Here is a 19,836-nt window from a genome sequence, read left to right on the forward strand (position 1 = left end):
GGTGGCTCGGCATGAGCCGAGCCACCTTGAGGTGGCCGGCCACCTAGGGTGTCGGCCACACGTGCACACGGGCACAGTGACGCTTGGCTATAAATAGGAGAGGGGGTTGTTCATTTTGTGAAGGGTTGGAAATTTTGGAGAGGCGAAGCCCTGCTGGATTGGAGACTCGGAACTTAAAAAAGATTGAAACTTTGGGACTTCGGGGACTCACTCCTTCAGATCTGGTGCTCGGCGATCATCAACGTCAAATAAGGCAGGTGTTCGAGAGGATCGGATCTCAGATCTACGTTGCTACACTCCGGATCTAAGCTTGGTCTTAGATCCCGAGACTTGGACGATTGTTTCCTTGGTGAAACAATCCTCCCCGGCTATTATTTCCTTGGTGAAATAATACCCGTTGTACTGCGTAGATCCGACCGGATCTAGATCGCGCGGTGGTCCACGGATTAACCCCGGCGCAGGCGAAGAACCCACAAAGCGAGTGATCGCAAAACAGGAGCTCGCGATTCGTTCGACACAAAAGGAAACAAATTGTAATCTTTGTTTATTTTTATTTGATTTTCGTTGTAACCGGATCTTATAAAAAGACCGGATCTTTGTAACTCAAAAAGTTGTTATTTAAAGATAGCAATGGAATCAATAATGAAGAAAGACACGATTTTTCCCGCGAACAATCTGGCGACCATCAGGTATAAATAGGCCATGTGTTGTTCATTTGAAAAGGTTGGATTTTTTGGAGGCGAAGCCCTGCTGGATTCAAGACTCAGAACTTAAAAAGATCCAAGCTTTGGGACTTCGAGGACTCGCTCTTCCAGATCTGATGCTCAGCGATCGTCAACGCCAAATAAGGCAAGAGTTCGAGAGGATCGGATCTCAGATCTACGTAGTCATCCTCCGGATCAAAGCTTGGCCTTTGATCCCGAGATTTGGACGATTATTTCCTTGGTGAACTAATCCTCCCCGGCTATTATTTCCTTGGTGAAATAATACCCGTCGTACTGCGTAGATCCGACCGGATCTAGATCTCGCGGTGGTCCACGGATAAACCCCGGCGTCGGCAAAGAACCCACACAAGCGAGTGACCGCAAACAGGAGCTCGCGATTTGTTCGATAAAAGGAGAAAGTTGTAATCTTTTTCTTTATTTTTGATTTCGTTGTAACCGGATCTTATAAAAAGACCGGATCTTTGTAACTCAAAAAGTTGTTATTTAAAGATAGCAATGGAATCAATAATGAAGAAAGACACGATTTTTCCCGCGAACAACAAGGGCTACAATAATTTAATGAAGTTATTGGAAGATGACGAGAAGGATTTGTACGACGACTACACTAAGTATAGTAGATTGTCATTTATTCTTCAACTGATGCATATTAAGACCCTGAGCGGAATGATAGATAAATATCTTCAAATGCTTCTTAATTTACTACGTAAGGTAATTCCAGACGTAGAGAATAGCATACCAGGAAAGTGTTATGATGTGAATAAGATTATTAGTGCTGTGGGTTTAGATTACAATAAGATCGATTCTTGTCCTAATGATTTTTTCCTGTATTATAAGGATAATAAGAAACTTGTAGAATGTCCAAAGTGTGGAGTTTCTCATTAGAGAAAGAATACGCAAACTTCAACACGAAAGCCACATCAGTGAAGCAATAGAAGAAAATTCCAGCGAAGGTGCTCCGACATTTTCTCCTAGTGCCTTGGTTACAGTGGCTCTATATGACAAAAGACACAGCTAAATATATGTGGTGGCATAAGGAAGGGCATGTAGATGAGAGAAAACTAAGACATCCAATAGATATAAAGGTATGAGAGCATGTGGATCAAACTTTTCCCTCATTTGCCACAGAGTGCGAGAATGCCAGACTTGGTCTATCTAGTGATGCATTCAACCCATTTGGCAGGCGAATCAATCCAAACCGCCGATGATTTCCACAACTGCTCCGGGAGATCCCGCAGGACCATCCCAGAAAAGGAAGTCAGTCTTGGAGCGTCTCGGTCCATTTCCCGAGGAGCGAGGCAAAACTCTAGTTCAAGAGCGTTTGGGCCCGATGAAGAAGCCCTGAACGACTCAACACGCTGGGGGTCGCCGTCACCTCCAACGTGACAAGGAGCTCAAGGCAACTGCACGTACTAATTTGCGCATCGAAGTCCAAGAGCCCGCTAAGAACTCATGCCCAAAAAGGCATGTCTCGAGGCGCGTGACTCTTGAGAGCCCAAAGAAGGCAGTTCACTCTCAGAAGGAAACGTTATCGTCTGATGATGATTACGTTATGAGAAATCGTGCCAACCACGATAGGTTGCTCTGACTTTCAAACGGACGAGCTGTACTATCGTGCTGAGGGTACGAGCAAAGCCAGAAAGAGAAGTCCTCGAAGGCTAGAAACTCAGTGCCCTTGTTCAAAGCTCATTCGGGCGGTACTGTCTGAGTGCAACTGCATCAAGGCAGTCCCTGAGAGAGTTTCGGTGTTCGAAAGGCTTAATACTGAAACGCCAAAACCAAGGCATAGACGTTTCCGGCAAAGAAGAATGGTGGTTGAAGATGGAGAATTTCCGAAGGTCACCGCCAATATGACCAGCAAAAGGACGTCGACACAGGATAATCCTGAGTCGATTCCGGAAGTACCCTGGCGGATGACCCGTTTGTAGTCCAGAGCCATCATACGAGGAACTTATGGTAGGGTTCGGACAAGATTACCGTCAGAAGATAAAGAATCTGATGCCGGCTCCGTGGTTGCATCAGATAATACAGTATCCAGTGAGGGGGAACCCCGCGAGTCGCTGATGATAAGCACGGAACAAGTGGCCAAGATGCTCGAAGAAGCCATGGCTAAACAGCAAGAGAGCTTCAAATTTGAAATGCAGATGGCCATGCAAAACATGAGAGAAATGCATGACCAGCAAATCCGAGCGCTGATGAATCAGCAAGGCGAGCCAAGTCGTCGTAACCAGGTTCATCAGGAAGATGAGGACACAGGTGCGAACGAGACTCATAATGCCAATAATGCTCCCGTCAATGCAGGGGGTGGTAATGCTGATGAAGACTCAGGTGAAAGCTTGAAGATCAAGAACCTCGAGAGCAAAATCAACACATTGATCTCCGCTCAAGAGACGAAGAAAACGGGCATCCCTTGTCCATACCCACGAGAATGGGAATCAATCCCCTATCCGGCGAAGTTCAGTCTGATTAACTTTACGCCGTTTGATGGGAAGGGTTCACCCACTCAACATTTGATTTACTTCAAATCACACCTGGGGGTTATCTCTGGTAATGACCTCTGATGGTACGGTCCTTCGTTGGCCCTCTTCACGGAGCCGCCTTCGATTGGTATCGTCGCCTCAAGCCAGGAAGCGTGAACAGCTGGGACAACATGGAGACTAAATTCCTCGCTAACTTCTTCGACGACGACACCGAAATATCCATCGGAACGTTGCTCGACGAGAAACAAAAGGAAGGGGAGTTGGTCGACACCTTCGTCAAGAGGTTCCGGAACAAGGCGATGAACTGTCGGGACCCGATCACTGAGGAGTTCATTCTCCAGACTTGCCACAACAACCTTGCATTGGACGTGTTGGAAGCGATGGGAACAGCACCGTCTGACACTTGGAAAGACTTGAAGGTGCGCGGTGAACAAGCCGAACGCTTCCTCCGAAGGAAGAAGGCCGAGAGGAACCGACCGACGGTTAATCCGCTGAACTCAAACTTCGCCTCTCGTGGTAAGGGCAAGGCACCTGCAGCTGCTGATGGTGCTAATCAAACGTCACAACAGCAATCCCGGAGGCAACAAAAGACTTCGGGTCCGAGACTCCAAAAAGAGTACTCTTTCAAGGACGAAGACGTTCCAGCCATCTTCGAATCCCTCCTTGAAGGTAACAAGATCAAGCTACCACCTATCACAAATCAGGAGGAAGCTGACAACACTACGGACCCAAAGTACTGTGCATACCACAGGAGGGTCGTTCATCCCACCAAGGATTGCTTTGCTCTCAAGAATAGCATTCAGACCTTGGTTGAAGCCGGCGTCATAACGCTAGAGTAAGCCAGTTGTGCTTCTTATTACTCCGATAAGTATAAGAGTATAAACTGCTTCTTAAGACTCCAAAGAGTATACGAGTATAAACTGTTTCTCAATCCTCCGACCGGTATAAGAGGTTAAACTGCTCCCTGATACTCCAATAGGTATACGAGTCTAAACTGTTTCCCACTTTTAATGGGAAGTTCCTGGAGAATATTACGTTAATATTCTTAAGGATAACCCGGTCAGGTAGCTGAGAATAATGTCCGAACCCGTTCATAACCTGAACATGCGATTGAGGATAACGTACTCCTCGTTACACCCAGTTTTGCAAGAAAGCTGGGGGTGGATAATTCGTGTAACGGGAAGTTCCCAAAAGAATGTTAATATTCTTAGGGATAACCCGATCAATATGAACAAAGTGATGAACACTAAATCTCTCACCGATCAGACTAATTGACGGTGGGACCACCAAATTCGATCAAGTTTAATCCAATCAAACTTACGCTATGTTCGTGCACTTAACACTTTCATAGTTAGAGTCCGGATGTAATAAATCTTGATCTGTCACCTGGTCAAACCTTTCTACAGTTAGGACCACAACCAGAATCCCCCTCTCGATTCCTACAATGAACGAGAGGTCTATAAATCGAGCGATCGTCTGTGCACTCAACACTCTCTCTGTTAGAGTCTGGACGTAAAGTTCCCGATTGGTCAAACCTTCTTACAGTTAGGACCACAACCAAAATCCCCTCTCGATTCCTCCAATGAACGAGAGGCCCATAAATTGAGCGATCAAACCTTCCTACAGTTAGGATCGTCTTAAACCTCCCATTCGGTTAAACCTTCTTATAGTTAGGATCACAGTCAAAATCCCCTCTCGATTCCTCCAATGAACGAGAGGTCCACTTTCAAATCAAGTGATCAAACCTTCCTACAGTTAGGGTCACCTCAAACTCCTATTTGGCCAAACCTTCCTACAGTTAGAGTTAGGGTCGTTTGAGCCTTTCGGATTCTGGGGGTGTGCCACCTCGAGTTTCCTTTCCAGCTGAAGATAGAATATAAAATTCTTCCTCTTCAGAGTCAAATGACCAAACCTTACGACAGTTAGGGTCGTTTGAGCCTTTCGGATTCTGGGGGTGTGCCACCTCGAGTTTCCTTTCCAGCTGAAGATAGAATATAAAATTCTTCTTCTTCAGTGTCGAGAGATAGAATATAAAATTCTCCCTCTCCCATTTCGGGTTCGTCTTTGCCCCAAGAGAAGACACCACCTTTTTCAACTCCCAAAATCTGTGCCTCACGGGTACAGGGAATTTTATCCCGAATTAGGATTCATTCTAGGAAGTTTATCCCGAATCCTAAGCAGGGATAAGTCTGCGCCTAACACGCGCTGCCGGTTTAGTCTTTTTCCGCACAAAAAGACACCAGAGTTCGATTCGGGGGTATTCTATCCTGAAACCTAAGCAAGGATAAGTCTGCGCTTAATCCGCGCTGCCGGTTAGTTCTTGACCGTTAAAAAGAACACCCGTCCACATATTCAACATTGTGGCAGGTTGTTATTAATAACACCATAATCCATGCTTTACACGCATGGGGAATTTCATCCTGAATCCTAAGAAGGGATATGCCGACGCCTAACACGCGTCGCTGGTTTAGTCTTTCTCCGAAGAAAAAGACACCAGAGTTCGATTCTGGGGTATCTCATCCCGAAGCTTAAGTAGGGATAAGTCAACGTCTAATACACGTTGCCGGGTAGCCTATTCCCGTAACAATGGCGAAGCCTATGTATTCAACATCATAGCACAAAGTCTAAGAGAATTCACTCTCTTAGCACAGCGTTACAATCCACATACTAGCCCGACTCAAACGGTAGTCGGTAAAGGCTAATCAAATCCGTTGAAGGCTGGGGATTAGCCAAAAATCCTAAAGTCAACGCCTAACACGCGTCGCCGGGTAGTCTATTCCCGTGAGAAAGACGAAGTCTACGTATTCAATATCGTAGCACTAAGAGCGTTAACTCTCTTAGCACAACGTCACATGCGGAACGGATTTAGATAATCCGCATGCTAGCCCGACTCAAACGGTAGTCGGTAAAGGCTTATCAAACCCGTTGATGGCTGAGGGTTTGCCAAAAATCCTATAAATACGAGAGTCACTGACGCATCAGCTTCATTAGTTGGTCTAGTGACTTGAGCATCCAACGACATTCGAAACCCTAGGGTCAACGCCGGTCAACGCGTAACCCTAGGTTAACGCCGATCAATGCGTTGCAACGAAGGAATCAATACTCCGGAAAGTATACGAGTATAAACTGCTTCTTAATACTCCGAAAAGTATACGAGTATAAACTGCTTCTTAATACTCCAATAAGGTATATGAATATAAACTATTCCCTATTTGTTTGTCGAGAAGTTCCTGCAGGATATTTTTCTGAAAATATTCTTAAGGATAACTCAACAATACTACGCCGGACAACGCGTCGCAAAATAAAGACTCAACACCAACAATCGATGGTCAGTTCGTGAGTACAATCCGCTGCTCTTCAAATCCTTCTCCCAGCGCCCCAAGAATCTGTAGGCATGTAAAATTGCTTATAAGTCCCTTGGCATAGCTCGGCGCGGTGATTCGACAAACCATCAAGTGACGAGGCGACGAGGTCAACGAATCGCACGCGAGCAACGGAATGCATCCATTCGCGTGCAGAATCAAGCCAACGGTTCGGGGAGTCAACGAGTCATCCAAACAAGAGCGGACTCGGATGAATCACGACCGAATAAAGATCGATTTTGGACTCGAACTCAGAAGTGGATTTACTGCCAAATCAGGAATCAGATTTACTGCCAAATCAGGTCAACAAATCGAGTCCAGACAAATCAACCGCACAACCGAATCACGAACAAAACGGGAACAACGACAAAACGACGGAACCCAAACACCCTGAGGGGCTCGGCCGAAACCGAGCCACCCCAGGGTGGCTCGGCATGAGCCGAGCCACCCAGGGGTGGCCGGCCACTTGTGGCCGAGCCACCTCAGCCCAGATCTGTGCCTAGGCACAGATCTGGGTGCCTATAAATAGGCCAAGGGTGGTTCATTTTGAAAGGTTGGATTTTTTGGAGGCGAAGCCCTGCTGGATTCAAGACTCAGAACTTAAAAAGATCCAAGCTTTGGGACTTCGAGGACTCGCTCTTCCAGATCTGATGCTCAGCGATCGTCAACGCCAAATAAGGCAAGAGTTCGAGAGGAACCGGCGAGAGGACCGGATCTCAGATCTACGCAGGCATACTCCGGATCAAAGCTTGGCCTTTGATCCCGAGATTTGGACGATTATTTCCTTGGTGAACTAATCCTCCCCGGCTATTATTTCCTTGGTGAAATAATACCCGTCGTACTGCGTAGATCCGATCGGATCTAGATCTCGCGGTGGTCCACGGATAAACCCCGGCGCAGGCAAAGAACCCACAAAGCGAGTGACCGCAAACAGGAGCTCGCGATTTGTTCGATAAAAGGAGAAAGTTGTAATCTTTTTCTTTATTTTTGATTTCGTTGTAACCGGATCTTATAAAAAGACCGGATCTTTGTAACTCAAAAAGTTGTTATTTAAAGATAGCAATGGAATCAATAATGAAGAAAGACACGATTTTTCCCGCGAACAGCGTGGTGACTCTCTCGAAGAGAGCCCGCCAAAGGCAACGTCAACGCCTTGCGAAACAGTTCACAAAAGCCATGGAGTCCGTTGACGGGATCCGCTACAACGCGGATCTGAAGAACAAAAGAGGCAAGCAGCCTCAACAATCAATGAATGGTGGTTCCTCCAAGCCGCCAACAATGGAATGGGTCCGTGTCAAACGGAACCGATCAACGCTGGAGGAGCGCATTCGCAAACGCCGCGCACTATCAGCGCAAGCATGGGCTCAAGCTGAAGAAGCCCGTAGGAAGTTGCAGAAAGAGGTGGCCAAGAAGCCGCCATCAACCAGCAAAGTTTGGAGGCCGAAGTCTGAAGCGGCGGGTGAGACCAAAGAGCGTCAACTGCAGCCGTCGAAAGTTCAACTTCCGGCGAATCAATCCAAACCGCCGGTGATTTCCACAACTGCTCCGGGAGATCCCGCAGGACCATCCCAGAAAAGGAAGTCAGTCTTGGAGCGCCTCGGTCCAATTCCCGACGAGAGAGGCAAAGCTCCAGTCCAAGGATGTTTGGGCCCACTAAGAAAGCCCCGAACGAATCAACATGATGGGGGTCGCCGCAACCCTCAACATGACAAAGAAGTCATGGCACCCAAGCGCACTACTTTGCGCGTCGAAGTTCAGGAGCCCGTTGAGAATTCACGCCCACAAAGGCGCGTTTCGAGGCGCGTGACTCTCGAAAGTCCGAAGAAGGTAGTTCGCTCTCAGAAGGAAACATTATCGTCTAACGATGATTGCGTTATACCTGAGAAATCGTGCCAACACACGATTGGTTGCTCCGACTTTCAAATGGAAGAGCTGTACTATCGTGCTGGGGATACGAGCAAAGCCAGAAAGAGAAATCCTCGAAGGATAGAAACTCAGTGCCCTTGTTCAAAGCTTATTCGGGTGGTACTATCTGAGTGCAACTGCATCAAGGCAGTCCCCGAGAGAGTTTCAGTGTTCGTAAGGCTTAGTACCGAAACGCCAAAACCAAGGCATAGGCGTTTCCGACGGAGTAGAAGGATAGTCAAAGACAGGGAATTTCCGAGGGTCACCACCAATATGACCAGCAAAAGGGCATCGACACGGGATAATCCCGAGTCAATTCCGCCAGTACCCCGGTATCTAACTCGTCTGCAGTCTGGAGCCATTACACGAGGAACTTATGGTAGGGTTCGGACAAGACTACCTTCAGAGGATGAAGAGTCGGATGCCGGTTCGGCAGTCGTATCTGACAACACAGTATCCAGTGAGGGACAACCCCGCGAGGCACTTATGATAAGTGCAGAACAAGTGGCCAAGATGCTTTAAGAGGCCATGGCTAAGCAACAGGAGGCCTTCAGGTTCGAAATGCAGATGGCCATGCAGAACATGAGAGAAATGCATGAGCGACAAATTCAGGCACTGACGAACCAGCAAGGTGAACCAAGCCGCTGTAACCAGGTCGTTCACATATCCGGCGAAGTTTAATCTAATTAACTTCACGCCGTTTAATGGGATGGGTTCACCCACTCAACATTTGATTTACTTCAAATCACACTTGGGGGTTATTTCTGGTAATGAGCCTCTGATGGTGCGGTCATTCGTCGGCACTCTTCGCGGAGCCGCCTTCGATTGGTATCGCCGCCTCAAACCAGGTAGCGTGAACAGCTGGGATGATATGGAGACTATGTTCCTTACCAATTTCTTCGACGATGACACCGAGATATCTATCGGATCATTGCTCGATGAGAAGCAGAAGGACAGGGAGTTAGTCGACACCTTCGTCAAAAGGTTCCGGAACAAGGCGATGAACTGCTGGGACCCGATCACCGAGGAATTCATTCTTCAGACCTGCCATAATAATCTGTTCTTTGACGTGTTGGAAGCAATGGGGACAGCACCGTCCAAAACGTGGAAGGATTTGAAGGTCCGAGGGGAGCAGGCTGAGCGATACCTTAGGAGAAAGAAGGCGGAGAGAGGCCAACAGGCGACAAATGCTCCAGCACAGAATTTCAACCCAAGGGGGAAAGGTAAGACACATGCTAATGCAGTTGATGCTAATCAAACTTTTCAATTGCAACCTCAGCAACAGCAGCAGCAAAGAGCGCCACAACAATCGCAGCCGCAATGGCAACAACGGTCTCAGAAGCAAAGAGCGGAGCCGAGATTTCCTAAGGTTCCTTCAAAGATGACGAGGTGCCCGGCATCTTCAAGTACCTATTGGAGAATAACAAAATCCAGCTGCCAGTGATCGTGGATCAAGAGGGGGCTAGCAAAGTGACGGATCCGAAGTATTGCGCATACCATAGAGCGGTCCACCACCCTACCAAATCATACTTCCACCTCAAGGATAAGATCCAGGCATTAATTGATGTGGGCGTCATAACCCCGAAGCCTGCCAAGAATGTGGGAGCAAATACAGTGTCAATCAGCTTTGGATCGGTGCCCACAACATGGTTCGAGCCGAAACGCGTCACCAAAGTGGGAATGAAGACGGTGAATGATGACCCACATGGACAACGCCAAAAGGGACTTGTGCCACACACAGCCCCGAACGACGAAATCCTCTGGGTTCATCCGGATCTCAATAGAGATGAGCAGTGGGCGACCTCCTCGAAAAGAAAGGGTAAAGGCAAGTCCTGCAATGGTACTTCCACAGTTTTCGAAGAAGAAGGCGATGAAGCTCCTGTTTTCCCGCTTTCTGAAGAAGAACAAGAAGTTTTTGCCACTAGAAGCGGAAACCAGTACCACTTCAACTATCCGTCACCTAGTGATCAGTTAGCTGAGCAGGGGGTGACTAAACAGGGACCAGCCAAAACTCTCACAGAGCTGGGGGTGATTACGGTTCCTAAACCGATTGAAGATGCTCGACGACAGCCGGCGGATAAACAAAAACCCCAAGAAATACAGAATCCGAAGCAGTCTCGTTTCAATCGTCCGATTGGAAGGGATAAACCGGAGAGTTCAAAAACTCCGCGTGTCTTCGATATCATGGCTCAATTAGCCAATATTCCAGCGCGGATAACATTGTATGAGTTGCTGCGGTTGTCTAAGGAGACTAGGGAAGCCTTACGAGAAGCCTTGGCTGATTCTGAAGCATTCCTCATTCGGGTCAAACCGGCACCTGAAGAGCTAGAACTGTCAATGCAACACTACAACATAGAGGCTAAGAACCTTCCCTGCATCACCTTCACCAAAGAGGATATGCAGACGAAGAATTCAAACCATGATCGGCCCCAATATTTCATCGGATACATTGGCTCCAGCGAAGTCAACCGGATCCGAGTGGATCCGGGTTCCGCTGTGAGCATTATGCCGCTTTGCCTTATGCATAGCCTTGGTATTCCAGTCAGCAAATTGGTGTCTACAGGCACGGTCATTTACGGATTCAACACCAGCGGGTCAAGGCCTTTGGGAAAGATCCGGATAAAGTGCCAAATGGGTGATCTGAGGACGGAGGTCATGTGTTACGTGATTGATGCTGAGACATCATATAACTTACTACTGGGTTGGCCTTGGATCCATAGTAATGTTATAGTTCCCTCCACCCTACATCAGTGTCTGAAATATGTCGACACTGGTGGAAGGGTCAGGACGGTGGTCGCGGATAAACAACCATTTAAAGGGTTTGAGAATTATTTCACTGATTCTCTCCTCTATGGTAACGAATCCGACACGGAACCATCGGTCCAGGGCACGGACAGCGGAGAAGAAGCTGATTCCAAAGCCGGATTCGATTACAATGGTGGTTTTGTTTTAAATGACATTGTACCCTTTGTAATCAATCTTGACGATGAACAATCGTCAGATAGAGGTTGTAACTGGCAACTTGCCGATATTGAAATAAAAGATGATTTAGAGTACTCGTTGTCTCTTGATGATGCGACAAAAGGACTACAAGATAATCCTGATTTACATATGCCGCTCCGATCATCTTATGTAACAAAAAAACGCCTCCAGCATTCTTTCGGAACAACCATGGTCGTCCCGAACAAAATAAAAGGCGCAAAAGAAGTGATTTACGGTAAAGGAAAAAGCTCCCCATTACCAGACTATTTCTTAAGCGAAGATGAAGATGATGACAAACCTGGTCGGCATCTATCTAAGTATAGTCTGGAAGCGCGCAAGTTCATGGAAAAACAGGGATATGATTTCACACTCGGAGAAGGTCTATACTTCGACCGAGGTCCTCGTAATCCAGATATGTACCAAAAGGGAGACCCGATGATTATTATAAATACGGACGAGGGTTAGGGTATGAATCTTCTTCAGAAGACGAATGTTGTTGGTTAATTAATGACCAATCATCTAAGCAATACAAAAATGGAAATTCGCCAGATTCCTCGGAATGGGATTCCGATACCAGTCTGGGGGAAGCTTTCAAAGCCCTAATGGCGAACATGGCTACAGCTGATCCGTCCACAATAGAAGACGACGATCAAATGCCAACATGGGAAGACCCGTGGGTTCATCACCTGAACATGCAGTATGGTGATAGGTTCGAACAGAGGGAACCCCCCACTGAAGATAAAATAGTCCAAGTTAACATGGGTGACGAGGCCAACCCAAAGCCTATATTCATCAGCGATAGTCTTCCCCCAGATGAGAAGGAGGAATTGATTGCTCTCATCAGAGAATATATTAACGTCTTCACTTGGAACTATGAAGATATGCCAGGGCTCGACCCTAATGTGGCAATGCACCGCCTCGATATCAAGCCGGATGCCAAACCTGTCAAACAGTAGCAAAGACGGTTTCGTCCGCAGATTATGGAAGCCATTGAGGCAGAGGTTAAGAAATTGATCGAATCAGGATTTATCCGAGAGGAGCAACATCCAGATTGGCTAGCCAATATCGTTCCAGTCATGAAGAAGAACGGTAAAATCAGGATTTGCATTGACTTCAGGGACCTGAATACGGCATGTCCAAAAGACGACTTTCCTCTCCCAATCACAGATGTCATTATCGACAATACGTGTGGATTTGAGAGAATGTCTTTTATGGATGGTTTTTCAGGATATAACCAAATCAAGATGCACCCAGATGACGAGAAGCATACAGCATTCAGAACGCCCCTCGGTGTATTCTGCTACACGGTGATGCCATTCGGTTTAAAGAACGCAGGCGCCACATACCAGCGAGCGATGACTAAGATTTTCCAAGAACATCTCAGGAAAACAGTCGAGTGCTACGTTGATGATTTGGTTGTAAAAAGCCGCAACAAAGAAGATCACATCAAGGACTTGAAGACGATGTTCGATCTCATGCGGAGCCATCAGTTGAAGATGAACCCTACTAAATCCTTCCTTGGAATGTCTAGCGGAAAATTCCTTGGATTCGTCGTCACCACTAAAGGTATACATATCGATCCTGATAAAGTGAAGGCGATACACGAACTGGAACCCCCTAGAAATCTAAGAGAGCTCAGAGGATTGCAAGGGCGGCTAGCTTACATCCGGCGGTTCATCTCAAACCTTTCTAGGAAGTGCCAACCATTCTCTAAGTTAAACAAGAAAGGGGTGTCATTCATCTGGGACGACGCCTGCCAAAAAGCATTCGAAGATATCAAAACGTATCTGGCGAATCCTCTTGTTCTCGTTGCACCGAAATCGGGTAAACCGTTCTTGATTTACATCAAGGCGATGAACCACTCGATAAGTGCTTTACTAGCACAAGACGACGATAACGATCACGAACAGGCAGTCTATTACCTAAGTCGGACCTTGATAGGTGCCGAGTCTCAATATCCGATGATTGAGAAGGAATGCCTCGCATTGGTATTCGCAATGCAAAAGATGCGGCATTACTTGGTTGGACAGACAATTTACGTCATTTCCAATGTTAACCCAGTACGGGTGTTTATGACGCAACCGGCCTCTATGAATTGGCGGTAATATGATTTGCACTTCAAGCAGCAGAAGTCGATCAAAGGACAAGCGATTTGCGATCTTTTGGCAGCAAACCCGACCACAGATACGGCAGAAGTATATGATGACTTGCCGAATGAAACCCACGAGGTTAACACTACGTCGTACCAACAAGTATGGCAATTATACTTCGATAGTGCTTCGAGGGCGGTTAATAGGGCAATAACCCCCGGATGTTCTACAGTCTCCTCCAGAGTTGGAGTCGTCTTAATTTCCCCGGGGAAGCATGTGATGCCTCGGGCTTATTCATTGACTAGTCCATGTTCCAATAACGTAGCCGAGTACAACGCGCTTCTCATTGGACTCAGTTTCGCCAAAGAGCTGGGGGTCGAATATCTCGAAGCTTTTGGGGATTCTCAATTGATAGTCAACCAAGTCCGTGGAGAGTATGAGGTCAGGAACCAAGACCTGATCCCGTACCACCAGGAGGCCATCAAAATGGCAGAATCTTTTGAAGAATTCTTCATTAAATATATCCCTCATCTCCAGAACGGTTATGCGGATGCACTGGCAGCACTAGCGGTATCACTCGCACAGCCTCCCGAAACTGAGCTGTTAGTCACAGTAAGGACGCATCAGCTCTGCATACCCATATACGATTTGGATATTGAAGAGGAAGATGACGAAAACATAAATGCTAAGGAGGTGAATTCAACTCAAATTGGGTCTGAGCCCCGAGATTGGCGTTTTCCTATCACTGACTACGTCCAATATGGTATTTTACCGGAGGACGTAAAAGAAAGGGAATCAATCCGTCGAAGAGCACCGAAGATTCTTCTATAACGACGAGACGCCGTACATTATACCGTAGAGGGTTACGTCAACACCATGCTTACAGACACTCAAATATCACTTCAAGACAAAGAGAAGGTGATAAACATCAGTTCTAAGTCATGGGAGATCATACAAGCCCAAAGGAAGCAAAGATCTGTGAATCAAAAGCATAAACCTGTGAATTCACAGAACCAATGGCAAAACTACACGCCGTGTGGGCGCGGCAGCTACATTGGTGCCGCGGCTCAGCGCGGCAGCTCATGTGCCGCGGCTAAAGAGCGGGCAGGTTCAAAATAGTGCCGCGGCTTGGGCGCGGCAATCCATGGTGCGCGGCTACTATAGGGGATACTACAAAAGGAATACGGACGGCGTTACGAGGGTAGTTATGTGATGATTATGTCGAGTCTACGTGGCGGGCTATCAGAAATAGAACGTGTGCTGACGTGTACAAGCAGTTAAACCACGAAAAAGGTGTTAAAATCGTGGGGGACGTTTCAAGCACGACGCACGACGTGCTGGTAACTCCGCGTCCTGGTGGTGGCCGCTGCCAAGGTTTCATGCTGCCGGACGCCAAAATACCGCCTGTAGCATGCTGCCACCGCCCGCGCACAGATAGCCGCTTGGCAAGACCGGGATGATCGCGGTCAAAGGGATAGCTCGTTGATTGGCTATTTTTCAGTTATTGTCCAGGAGGCTATAAATACCCCCGCCTATGGACATTCCATTGACGGGGGGTGAGCATTTTCCCAGAAGAGAACTTAGAGGGCAGAGAGCCTTTGAGTTTTGGTGATTAACGAGCAGAGAGAGAGTTTCTTGCTTCACAACATCCTTCAAGGAAGCTTCTAGCGAGTCGCCTAGAGATCTAAGCTCGCGACTGATCTTTGGAAGAGTGAACATCTACATGATAAGATATTCGCTATCAAATCTTACTTCGTAAACGAAGGAACGCACATCATCTCAACACGGCCCCTCAGGTTCAATCAGAATTCTGTGATTCGGATGGTCCAGAGTCAAAAGCGCTCCTCGCACACGGCAAGATCCGCACGCAAGTAGCCGATCAGAACAAACCGGTCCTTCGGCTTTGTTCTCAGAGTTTGTTAATTTTCCGTTTGTTGTGTGAAAAGAACGTCTTATAAAAAAGACTATTTCAATTTGAATTTATTGTAATCGACGAGATATAATGAATTCCACGAAACGAAACCAACTTGAGAAAAACAAGACTGGCGACCACAGTGGGAGCCAACGGTCTCGCATGCCGGAGACGCCGTTGTGTCGGCAGCCGGATCTAGGATATCCTAGTTGAATCTATAAGTCGAATACGGAATTCGACCAGAAATCAAGTTTGAGGAATATCTCTCATGCATCCTCTCGAAGATCTTCAATTATCTCGACAAGTCAGATGGATGCTCACGCAATTGAGGAACACGAGAAATGCCAAAGAAGGCACAAAATGAAGACTCTCGCTTGATTTGTTGCTGAGAATTTCACTCGCAATCTTCTGCTCACAATGGCTCTTATCTAGTTAGAAGAGATCATCGAATGGCAAAGGCGCCCGCCGGCATTAACGAAAAGAGCTCGACAACGTCAATCGCGCCGGAGGTGCACTGCGCCAATGGCTAAGCCTCTGGAACAAAAACCGACGGGGTCGTTACCATAGCGGCCTTACGAGTCGAGCGGTGAAGACATCGAGTGGCTTCAGTTGTCTAACACAACAATCACTCGTATCTCTGCCTAAAACAACGACGGATGCAATGGACTATTGGTCAAAAAAGAGTCGTTCGATCCTTGTATTACAAAAACGTCGTGCAACCTGCGAAAGCTGCTAACTCGCCCATCGCTCCTCACAACAAGACTGAGAAGATAGAAGAGGAAGGAAATGGTGAAGCCAAGAAAATCACCAAAACCTTCGTCAAGTTGGATTCAAGTTGGACTTATGCAAATCAGTCGAGCCGTTAAGACTCCATACCCACAAGACTCCAGACATAAAACCTGAGTCGCTTTACAAGACAAATAAACTTGTCCTGAGAATGGCCAACAAGGTTTTATACTGCCCAGAAGAAGACGGGTTCACGCAAAGAGGTATCGGTCATACCTGGGAAGACATACCAACGAGAGCGATACGATTATTTTGGCATCATTCAATGAATCGTATTATCAAATTGAGGTTGTGAATAATTTTTCGAAAGGAGAGTTATTCGAGACGATAACTCTCGTGTTCCTGTGGCACAACTCGTCAAAACAAGCATTAATCAGAATGTGAACTGTTTTCAAACGAGAAATCATCCCGACGAAAAGTCTCTGCATTATAAAGGCTAAGCTGAGAAAATTTCCGCAAAAGAAATCAAGCTGCCACAAAATGATGAACTCTCCCCGTGAAGTCACCATCGACTACGAGGCTGATAGACGAGAAAGTCTAAACAGCATTCAAATGACTCAAATCCCGACTTTTCCCTCGAATAGGAAAAGTCATCCAAGAATTGCTCAAAGGATTGTCTGCGCTCCAATTAGGAGCTATCAGACACGCAGAGACACATAGAGAATGCAAGCAAGGAATGTCCTCGGAGGATGGAAAATTCTCGACACTGCTTATTTACTGCAATGCTTCTGATGATACAATGGTCTAGGCACAGGCAATCAGAGCAAGTATTCACAAATCACTTGCTGATCAAGTTCACCAAATGACTTCAGGAAGCTCTAGCCAAACAACAGTGAAGAAATTAGAGCTGAAGTGAAGACAGAACTGAAGTCTGGCTATCAACAAATGAGAGAATGTTTTTAAGCTCAACAGGCCTCAACCTCCTGAGTCAATCAGCGAATTGAATCAGCACCACACTCGGATGTTGTAGAGACAGTGATCCACGAGGTGGATGAAGTCATTATGGCTGATACACCTCCCATGACAACAAACGCTGGGTTTGGTTTAACGGATATCTCCCAATAACGATATTGGGGGTGGTTCAATAGCACTCTCATCACTGGGGGTCGGTCAATTATCTTTACTCGACATCATTCAGAACATAAATGGAGACCGGATGACGGGAAAATGCAAAAAAACTTGAAGACAAATCATGCTGTTGATGACGGCTCAGAAGTTTAAGAAGCGGGTATTCCATGTCACTTATCCACGAGGGAATGGGAATTCAATACCATACCCGCACAAAATTCAATCTGATTAATCTTCACAGGGGAACCGTTTGAGGGAAGAGTTCGACCGATTCCAGCATTTGATTTATTTCAAGTCCTCATTTGGGCGCATGATCTCTGGAAAAGAGGCTCTTAATGGTCCGGTCATGATCGTTGGCACCCTTGCGGACCTGGCCTTCGATTGGGGCTACCGGGCAGGTACGGACGGCTCAAGCCAGGGAGCGTCAATTGCCTGGGCATGACATGGAAAGTTTGTTCCTCAGCAATTTCTTTCGATGGATGCGACCGGAAGTATAATCGGACCCTTTTTGGATGAGAAGCAAAAAGAACGGAGAGTCAGTCGACGATTTTGTCACCGCGTTCTCCGTGGCAACAGCAATGAATTGCAGAGATCCTATTCAGCAGGAGGACGTTTATCCTGCAAACATGGCCACAAATACCCTCTCCATTCGATGTCTGGAAGGCTCTGGGGGTGTGCATCACAACTTGGAAGGAGTTAAAACTCGGGGTGAACAAGCTGAACACTTTCTGTAAAGAAAGAAAGCTGAGAGAGCCAACCAATGACATCTGAAATCGTTGAGAATGCGCGACTTATCCGATCCGAGGATTTCAAAAGAAATATTCTTTGTCGCAGTGGATGAAGCTCCAGCCATCTTGGCAATACTCCTCCGCAATGACAATATACGAAACTACCACCATATTAAAGAATATCAAGGATGGAGCTAAGAGATAGGACTACGGATCCAAACTACTGTGGCGTACCACATAAGACGGGTTCTTCATCCCTCTCCCGCTCCCCGAGATTTGCTTTGGAGCTCAAAAACAGATGCCAGGCCTAATTTGACTCCGGCGCGTCATAAACGGAGAACAGACCCGTCGAGTAATAGACGATCAACATCCAAACCTCCAGTGGGTGCCGAGTATAGAACTGTTTCCGCCACACTCCAAAGAGTATATGAGTAAGAACTGGCTTCTCTGATATCCAACTGAGTATAATGTTTAAACTCCGGTTTCGCAAAAGGGAAGCGCTGGGGTGGATAAATTATATAAGAAGATTCCGTGAAGAATGTTAATGTAATATTCTTAGGGGATAACCCCGATCATGTATGAAGCAGTGATAAACACTAAACTCTTATCTATAATATAACTTCTGAATACTCTTTTGTGAGCAATGAGATTCGATCCACTTCTTTAAATCACAATCTTCCTCTCAAATGTCCCGATTTGGTCAAACCTTTAAACAGTTAGGACCAAAGCTACAATCCCCTCTCGATTTCTTCCATGAAGAGAGTCCACAATTGAACGATCAACTTTAAACAGTTAGGAATCCGTGCTCAAATTCCCATCTTGGTCAACCTTTAAACAGTTAGGACCAAAGCCAAAATCCTCGGTCGAATTCCTTCCATGAAGAGAGGTCGCCTACAATACCACAAATTGAACGGATCAAACTTTAACAGTTAGGATCGTCTCAAATTTCCAATGCTTGGTCAAACCTTAAACAGTTAGGACAAAAAGCCAAAATTCCCTCTTGATTCCGTTCCATGAACGAGAAGATCCACAAATTGAGCGATCGAACCTTCCCTACAGTTAGGATCGTCCTCAAAGAAACTCCCCACTTGGTTAACCGCTAACTACAGATTAAGACCACACCAAAATCTCCTTTCGATTTCATTTTTTGGGCGAACGAAGGGTCACTTTGAATTGAGTATCAAACCTTATGTACAGTTAGGATTAATTCAACCAATCCAGATTTTCTCTAAGTGGAGGATCCCACTTCTGAGTTTCTTTACTCCACGAGAATAAATATAAACATTCTTTATCTCCGACTTTCGGGGTTATCTCTAACCCCACAATAAGAGAACCGCAGCAGATAGAATATAAAATTCTTCGCTCTCCCAATTCTGGTTTATCTCATACGCCAACAACAAACCAGGAGATAAGAATATTATAAAATTCTTATCCTCATCATCATCTGGTTCATTCTAACCCCACAACAAGAAGACGAAGGAGATAGAGAATATTAAATTCTCTTCTCTCCATCATCCGGCGTTCATTCCCCTCTATGATGAGATCATAAAATTCTTCCTCTCTCTCCGCATCATCGTTCATGCTCCTACCAAAAACAAGAGCCAAGAGATAGAAATATAAAAGTTCCTCTCATTATGGGTTCATCTCTAGCCAACCGAACAAGAGACCAGACAATCCAATCAGGTTAGATATACGAAGTCTAAACTATTTGCCAATCACAGGAGGAGTTTCTTGGAGAAATTACTGTTCAAAATATTCTTAAGAATAACTGGATTACTCCAACGGGTATAATGAGGTTACA

This window comes from Asparagus officinalis, chromosome 10 (genome assembly GCF_001876935.1).
Source record: "Asparagus officinalis chromosome 10, Aspof.V1, whole genome shotgun sequence".
Lineage (NCBI taxonomy): Eukaryota > Viridiplantae > Streptophyta > Magnoliopsida > Asparagales > Asparagaceae > Asparagus > Asparagus officinalis.